This window comes from Cervus canadensis, chromosome 27 (genome assembly GCF_019320065.1).
Source record: "Cervus canadensis isolate Bull #8, Minnesota chromosome 27, ASM1932006v1, whole genome shotgun sequence".
Lineage (NCBI taxonomy): Eukaryota > Metazoa > Chordata > Mammalia > Artiodactyla > Cervidae > Cervus > Cervus canadensis.
The window spans coordinates 16,031,707-16,041,271 of NC_057412.1; positions in this window are offsets into that span (position 1 = coordinate 16,031,707).

Consider the following 9,565-nt stretch of genomic DNA (forward strand, 5'->3'; position numbering starts at 1 on the left):
ATAGCTGCTGTGACTAACCACCTATCATTTGTTGTTGGAAATAAAATGGTCTGAAAGGAGAGATATAAGTTGTTCCAGAAAAATTTATATTGATAATCCTTGCTAGTAATTTTTCTGTAAATCTCTCTTTTCCTAAGATGTTGAGCTCAGCTACACAGTAATGCCATTTACCTTTCTTTTAGAAGAGACACTATTTTCCCTTTAAGAATCAATGCAGGACGAATAAAATAATGTCTTTCCAACAACTCATCCCCCAAACTTAAGAGAAAAATAGAAGTGCTTGATTAAGCTTCATGGAGGGGGAAACATTTTTAAAAATTATATTTCCCACATTATTCAGCTTATTTTTAGAAAGTCAACATATTTTGGCATTTGTTTTCCCCTGCTACCGTATAAATAACTGAGCATGTTGTAAAAGTAGCAATATATTTTCAACTTTTTCAACCTGAGTTGCTATCTCCTGCCATTTTTCCAGTGTAGAAGGGCAACACCTTTGAACTGAGATTTGTTTATCATCCATCTGCCAAAAGGACAAGGTTACCCAGCAGTGAGCTGCTAACTCTTCCTTTCCAAAGTTTTTGGTTTTAGCAGGGCTGCATCTAAACCTCAAATCCAACCTCTAAGGTATAAGAAGAGGACAGAAAATGTCCTAATTATATAAATTCTTTTTTTCTACAAATATCTGCTTTAGAATATAACATAAAAATTGTCAGGTAGTCAGGTGGAAATTCTTGTGTAATTTTATTTGAACTAATAATTACAACAATGAAAAGCTAAAAAGTCATTATATTAAAAAATTTTTTCACTTAGCACCTGTTATATGCTGAACAATATTCTAAATTCTGAGAGCTTAAGATTAAACCTGAATATCTAACAAGCAGAGAATTGTTAGGCATAGTAATGAAGTATACTATTGTGTTTCTAAAGAATTGTTAATAAGATTTTTTAAAACATAAAAAAATTTTAAAATGACTAAAACATTAAAAAAATAAAAAATACTAAAAATAATGTTTGTATGGGAAAATTGTAATACATTCACCCAGTAGAATGTGATATAATAGTAGAAATGAATGACCTAAAGAGACACATCAAAGTCAATTAATCTAAAAAAAATGCTAAGTGTAAAAAATAAATTACAGAGGAATAATAACAGCATAATCACACAATACTATGTAGTAAGAGTGAAAGAATGTATGGGTGTGAGAGACGGACCATAAAGAAAGCTGAGTGCCAAAGAATTGATGCTTTTGAGCTGTGATGTTGGAAAAGACTCTTGAGAGTCCCTTGGACTGCAAGGAGATCCAATCAGTCAATCCTAAAGGAAATCAGTCCTGGCTATTTATTGGAAGAACTGATGTTGAAGCTGAAGGTCCAAAACTTTGGCCACTTGATAGGAAGAACTGACTCATTGGAAAAGACCCTGATGCTGGGAAAGACTGAAAGCAGCAGAAGTGAATGACAGGGGATGAGATGGTTTGATGGCATCACCAACTTGATGGACCTGAGTTTGAGCAAGCACCAGGAGTTGGTGATGGTTAGGGAAGCCTGGCATGTTGCAGTCCATGGGGTTTCAAAGAGTTGGACATGACTGAGCGACTGAACTGAAAAGTGAAAGAAATATATGCAAACAATGAATAACAAATTTTGTCTAGTGTTTAAATATGTGGGCCTGCATGCTAAATAGCTTCAGTCGTGTCCAATTCTTTGCAACCGCATGGACTGTAGCCTGTCAGGTTCCTCTGTCCATGCAATTCTCCAGGAAGGATACTGGGGTAAGTTGCCATTTCTTCCTCCAGGGGAACTTCCTGACCCAGGGATCGAACCTGCATCTTTTATGTCTCCTGCATTGGCAGGCAGGTTCTTTACCACTAGTGCTATCTGGGAAGCCCAAATATGTGGAAGAAAGAATTAAAGTGATTCCAGAGAGGAATGAAAGGGTTTTCATCATTTAGGTAATGTTTTATTTATTTTCCTTTATATCGGCCTATGGAGCATAGTAATATTTTTTGAAACCTGTTTTTATTCACTATTATTAAAAAAAAGATAAATATAAGGGTAAAACTACCAATAGAAAAGAACAGCATATGATATATAATTCCATTTGTTAAGTAGCAGGATTTTTATATATATTTTTTCTATTCAATAACCATGTGTTCATTTTTATAACTAGAAATAACTGTCACTCAAAACAGTTTAAAGGAGTCACTGTTCATGTACAATGGTGAGGAGAAGGGATTTTAGAGTCTCTAGTGGGACTGGGTTGTCATCTGGTCCAAACCAGAGCTTTCTCTTTTTATTGGACTAACAATTACTGAATTCCCAATTGTGTTTCTCATTTTCTAAGGCTGGTTGATGGGTTTTTCTAGCCATTTTTCCTAAATTATCATCTTGGGAAATATCCCTTTGGAACATGACAGGTTTGGCCGCTGTGGGTCCCTTTAGGGGGCTTTGCCAGCGGCTCAGTAGTAAAGAATCCTTTGGTAATGCAGGAAAGGTATGAGATGTGGGTTAGATTCCAGGGTCGGGAAGAACACCTGGAGATGGCACCGGCAACCCACTCCAGTATTCTCGCCAGGGTAATCTCACGGACAGGAGAGCCTGATGGGCTATAGTCCAGTACACAGGGTCACAAACAGTCAGACATGACTAAGGCAAGTGAGGATGCAGGCATACACTGTCCCTTAGGGGCAGACTTCCTTGTAGAAATATCAGTGAAGTGACTTCCTCTAGCATCTAGACAGTCAAGTTTAGAATGTCATAGATTCTGAGTAACTGTTAATCTGTTATTGTGGATATTGCATCCAGTAACTCCTGAATACAGGCATACTTTTACTATTATTTTCACTGGAAATCAGGAAATTATGTTGCTTCCTCAATGATCCAAAATCATGAGCTACTCTGAAAGCATATTTACTATCAGTATCTATATTGGCAGTTTTGTCCTTGGCTAAAGTACAAACACATAAAAGAGCGTACAATTCAGCTTGTTGGTTCAAAGTAGCCATAGGTAAAGATGCTGATTCAACAACATCAAAAGAAATTGTAATAACATATCTAGCACAATATTTCCCATTGTCAGTATTTAAATAGGAACGGCCAGTGAAACATGAGAAGTAAGCATCACTCAAAGGAATTTCCTGTAGATCATCACAAAGAGTCAGGAGCTGGTCTGTCAGGATTAAGCAGCTGTGAGAAATACTGAGTTTGATGAAAATTCAGGAGAGCTTCTACTGCATGAGATACAAAAGTGGTTAATTCCACAGTGACTTTTTTTTTTTGGTAGCCTTAACTGAAATGGCAGTGACCGTGATAGCCCTAAGGCAAGAGGAGCATTCCCAAGGCACAGGGTCCTGAGGCTGGCTATACTCTCCTTTGGGTGTGGTGGTCCTTGAATTACTGGGTGAGTATCCCAAGGGCATTCCTTTCCTTTTCATTTACAAAAAAGAAATGGGGAATCTGTTCATTGAAATGTCTATGGGCAGATCGATTCAGCAGCTTCTTCTTTTAAAGCCTTGAACATTGTAATTTGGTTCTTCCCATAAAATTGGAGTTGGATTTTTATTGTTGAATAGAGCACAGAGGTTTGGCAATAAGAGAGAAATTTAGAATCCAATTTCAGCAATAATCAACTAGTCCAAGAGAGACTCAGAACTGGTACTTAGTTTTGGTTCTAGACCATGGAGTCTATCTGGATACAGGTGGTAGTGCTTATTCTGATGTCAAAGGCCTTAAATAGCACACCCAGGCCTGGGAAAAACTGCAGTTTTTCTTTGGCAACCTTAAATCCCTTTAGGCTAAAAGCTTTACCCAGAGGATGGTCTCTTCCTGTGAGGAGGCTTGAGAAGAATAAGGAAGCAAACCATCCATATATTTCAGCAAAGTAGAACTTTACCATAGAGAATATTCTATCATCCATATCAGCTTTTGGGATTTGCATTAAATAGGACTGTCAGTAAAACCCTGAGGCATGACTATTCAGGTGAATTGTTTTTCTTCCCAAGTTAAGGGGAAAAAGTATTAATTAGCTTCATTAACTGAAATACTAAAGAATGCACTGCATGAATCAATTATATCAAATCACTTACGGTAGGAATGTATGTTAGTGACATACAAGGGTTATGAACAACCAAGTGACAAGAGATAACCATGTAGCTTTCTGCTTAGAGGTCCTGAACACACCTCCACTCTCAGCCTTTGAATTTTCTTACTGATAAAATGGGAGTATTACAGGGGCTGGTACAAGGGATGATGGAGCTTTGAGACTTGCAACCTTCTATTATAGGTTTCATACCTTGAAGGATTTCTTTATTTATAGGGTATTGATTAATTATTGAAAGAGGTTTTGAGAAGTCTATTTGATGAGAGGTGCTCTGTGAACTTTGCTAACATCAGTTGGAGATTTTGCCCATAAGAAAGGTGATAGCTGATTTACTAGGGATGAATGATAGGTATTTCCAGAATCATCTCTAGTACTATAGAGACAGAACAAATAAAAGATGTCAAAGAGTCATTTAATTTGCCTAGTGGGTTACTTTGACAACTACTATCAATTTCAGAATTATTTCTCACTTTTGGAAGAAATTTCAGCATGGTACTTCTGTAAGAAATCTCAGCCTGATAAATAGATAAGGGGACAAAGGTGTATACCTCTAAAAGAGTCTAAAAAATGGGAATAGGTTCAGAGACAGGAACCTCTTGAGGTTTATTAGAGACCCCCACTATTTGAACTTCTTAAGTGTTCTGAGGCAGGAGCTGTTTTATAGTAGTGAGATTGAACACTGAGAAAGTGGCTCCTTCTTGTGTCAGAAAGGACTAGAAGAGATTCGACTCCATTCCTGAGAAATGTTTCTCCAATTAAGAGGAAGGATTGGGGAAAACACCTATATTTCCTTGAGCTCCTATCTGTGAGTCAGAAGTTCAAAAGGCTGGATACTGATGTATTTAAAATGGATAACTGACAAGATCCTACTGTATAGCACAGGGAACTCTGCTCAATGTTATATGGCAGCCTGAATCAGAGAGGTGTTTGGGGGAGAATGGATACATGTCTATGTTTGATTAAGTCCCTTTGCTGTCCATCTGAAACTATCACAACATTGTTAATTGACTATAATCCAGTAGAAAATAAAATTATTTTATTAAAAAAAAAGTGAATAGATGGCTGAAGATGCTGAAAGTGCTTACAACTCTTTTTTCCAATGTCCTGGATCATTTCAATAATAACAGAATATGGATGATGGACTTTGGTTTTCTTTAGGAACCTTCATTTTTCAGAGTTGAAGATTAAGAATTTTGGCAGTCTTCCTCCAAGGTAACCCCTCTAGAGTGCAAGAGAGTTGATTTACCAGATTAGCTAACTCTAGAGTGAGCATAGTTTTCCATTCCATTGTTTTTAAAAAATCATTTTTATTATTTTTTACTGGAAGGGATAAGTCACAGTATAGCTGATTAACAAACCTAGAGTTAGAAGCTACCCAGGTAGAATCAACACCTGAAGGAAGACCAGAATTTTTTTTTTTTAATTATCTAAAGTTAATTTTATAAATCATGAACAGGTTCATCAGATTTTTGTGTGCAAGACTGAGTTTTGTTCCACAGAGGAGCCTGGTGGGCTAAGACCATAGGATTACAAAGAGTTGGACATGACTAAGCGATTTAGCACACAACATAGATTAATAGGAAGTGTTGATGATAAATAGTCTTTGTGATTTCAAACAAGACTCTTAAATCAGCAGGGCCAATCTATTTAGTTTTGCAAGTGCACAAGAGGAAAGAATATGGTTTTTAAACATAAAGTCATTTAGGAGCACCTGTAGGATGGATTCCTCAAAATACTTAGATAAGGTGGAGAGGGAGGTGGGAGGGGGGATCGGGATGGGAAATACATGTAAATCCATGGCTGATTCATGTCAGTGTATGACAAAAACCACTACAATATTTTAAAGTAATTAGCCTCCAACTAATAAAAATAAATGGAAAAAAAAATACTTAGATAACTGATATCCCATTTTCATAGGTTTTTCTCTAAAGAACAATTCTCAAACTGCTTACTGCACAAAGGGCTCAGTTCCAACTGCTTGCAAGCCTGAATACCAGCCAATTCTAAGGAAACAGCTCGCTCCCAGGGGAGCCAGGTCAAATGGTTTTTCATACAATTTCCAGAAAATGGTCCCTTTCAGAGGAATGAGCTGACGGCTAAAGGCATTTTCCGCTAGCTTTAGGGGAAGCAGTTCACCTAAAGTAATTCTTATCTCAAAATAAACTAAAGTGCCAAAAGAGTGCTTATATATAGAACAAGGCCTTAACCTGAAAGACAAAACCTTAAAAATAAATTCCAAATATAACCTGGAGAGTTTCAAATGCAAAGAAGGAATGAACTTGAATCAAGAAGAAAGATACAGGTTCAGCCCCAGGGTTGGCGAGAAGCAGTGACAATAGTCTCCACTTCAGGTACCACACATGTCTGCTCACTAGCCCTAGACCATTAGGGTGTTTTCTCTGGTCCCCGGACTGGGTACCAAAATGCTGAGCTGAAATAAATAGACTGACAGTTATTTATCTAGCAAAAGTGGGTTTATTCAGGGTTAGTAAAGATGTGCAGGCTCTGTGACCCTGGCAAACCATGTGTAAGTCCCCAAAAGTCAAGGTAAGAATTAAAACAATTTCATAGAAGGGGGGAAAGGAAATTGAAAGGGTTACAGAAAGCAGAGTCCATTGCTTTTCACTGTGAGTTCTTGTCAGGGAAGAAGAGGTGTCTTTCTTCTTCCTGCTGGGCAGTGTTGCCATCACAGGACATGGAAACTCTCCCTTCTAGTCTCCTGATTCTATTTAATTAAACTTTCTGTTTATCAATTTTTTATAGGAGAAACCAATGCCACCAACACCTTGATCTTAACTTCTAACCTCCAGAACTGTGATTAAGTACATTTCTGTTGTTTAAGCCACTCAGCCTGTGTTATTTTGTTATGACAAGCTAGCCATAATTATGAAAAATGAAAGTCACAAAATATAACATGATATATCACATGAAATAATAATAAGAAGAAAACAAATAGCAAGAAATAGATTTTTAAAAATTTCCTTGAAGCATGTATTATTGAAGAAATCAATAATAAAATTACTTCAATAAAATGAGAGCACAAAGCTAGTGGCTAAAAGATAGGATTTATGAAAAGGTCGATGGCATAAGTATACTGAAATGTATGACAATGCTAAATCTATTAAATAAATCAAAAGGTGACAGAACTAGGACGAATACAGTTGAAAACTAAATTTCAATAAAGTGAAAATGTGTCAGAAGCCATAGTGAACATAGAAAAAATCAAAGGTATTAAATAATACAAAGAAAACTTTATATGTGAAAAATAAATACGATGCTAACATAAGTTTATTGGTGTTTCTGAAGTAACCCATCAAATAATATTCACAGAAATATAGAAGAAAACAATCTCTTAAATTACCTAAGAAATGAAGGAATAAATGGAATCATACAATGAAACAAAAAACCTTTCAAGATTTATGATATTTAAAGAAAAGATGATTTCAAAAAATCAATATTGAGGTTTATTCTGTATACACAAACACTTCAAAGGTAATTTCTCAGAGCCCAAATAGTGAGAAAACCTCATTTATAAGGGTAAAATGAGGCTGGCCTTAGATTTTCCACAGAAACACTCTTCACTAGAAGATAAGAAAAGCAATGATTTCCATCCTGAAGGAAAGTAAGTGTGACCCAAGAATATGAGACCATCTCAATAGTCATAAAATAATTAAAGCTGACACTCTATAATAAGAAATATTTAGAAACTGTAAAATGAGTACTCTAGAAAATATTATTGGCAATTAATTCAACAATCTAAAAAGATAATATGAACTCAAAGCTTATTTCAGTGATTTATTGGTAAAGGCCATTAAATTCACTTAATTATAGAACTGAAAAATAAAACCCTGAAAAGAATGTGACTCTTTAATAGCAATGCTTGCTGACAAAATAAAAATAGTATAGACACCAAAACGGATAGGTATGTAGAGATGTTGAAGCAATATAAGTGTGCTCTGCCTCTGACATCTTTCAGTCCAGGGAGTCATTTGATTCTTTTGTATACACACATAATTCTGGTGCCTTAAAATTCAACTTATATATATATATATATATTGAAGTTGAAAATAATATATGGTAAAATTTATATTTATAAAAATGTGAAGGAACATGTATTTATATTCATCTCTGGAAAAAAGCTATACATTTAAGTCTCTGTTATTTCTAAATAGTGGAATTAGCAATTTTGATTTTGTTTCAGTTTTCCTGTGTTTCAAAAAAATCACTAAGTACTGCTTTAAAGTGAAATAATTTAAAAGAAATATGAAAGTTTATTATAGAAAATTTAAATTTAGAAATGTCAAAAAATTAAACAAATCACAGAAAATTAAGTATTTTCCCCAGGTGAAAAGGCCATATAAATGTTGTATGGTCATGTATTTTATAATATAGCCTATGCACATTCAAGACTGATAAAAGCAGGTTGCCATGATATTAATCATGGCATAATGAAAGTCAAGGCTGTTGCATAGTGCTGGTACACTGGAGGTTTCTCATTATTATGTATCAGTGTACCACACAAACATGTCTTTGCCTGGGGAAAGTTTCTTAGGGAATGCTTGGAGCCTCAGTGGGCATGCATTACACTTGTTATTTAATCAGAGTTCTGCCTATTAGAGTGACACCTGCTTTATTAATACTTATTTGTCTTTGATAAGCTAAAATACACAGGGAATTGTTCATTTGGTGAAAAGATTAACTAATTCAAGCCAAAAAATTCAATTTAGCAAGGCACATTCATTTGTAAACCATATTCTGACCATTTGATTGAAAAATTTGAATTAGGGACAAACTGATTAAGACTAATCAAGAAAGAGGTTTTTTTTTTTTTAAATAATAAATAATTTGATGAGATACACCATACCCTATTTTCTTTTCTCATTTTACTATAGGTTTTCAAAGATGCTTACCCATGCTTTTATTTACTCACTATACTTAATGGATACGACACTGTATTTCTCTTGAATATTTATACTTCATTCTAATTTTTTAAACCAAGCCAAATTTCATCTACAAATAAAGCAAAAGATGCTCCATAATTGTTACTACCTAAAAATGTCTTGTAAGCTCATATATATACCAAGAATAATTCAATTTCCTTTCATTTTCTAAATCTCTCCCTCCTGCTAGTATCACAATATTCAAGGCATTTATGTGCCAACTCTTCCCCAGAACACCTGGCCAATCCTTTAATGCCAGATGGACCTGCTGATGCAGAACAAAACAGGGAATAGTTGTAATAAATATGTCTGTGGGGGATATTGTTGGTAACATTATTGGTTGAGTCTGCCTTGACTGAAAATTGGAGCAATCCATAGCTTCTATTTATCTGTCTACTACTAGCAAATTATTCAGAGGTGTCAGAAGGCAGGGTGATATAATGAAAGAGCTCTGATGTGTAAGTTGGTAGACTGCACAGTCTGTGCTACTTATTCTATCTCTATGGGGCTCACTTTTCTATCTCTA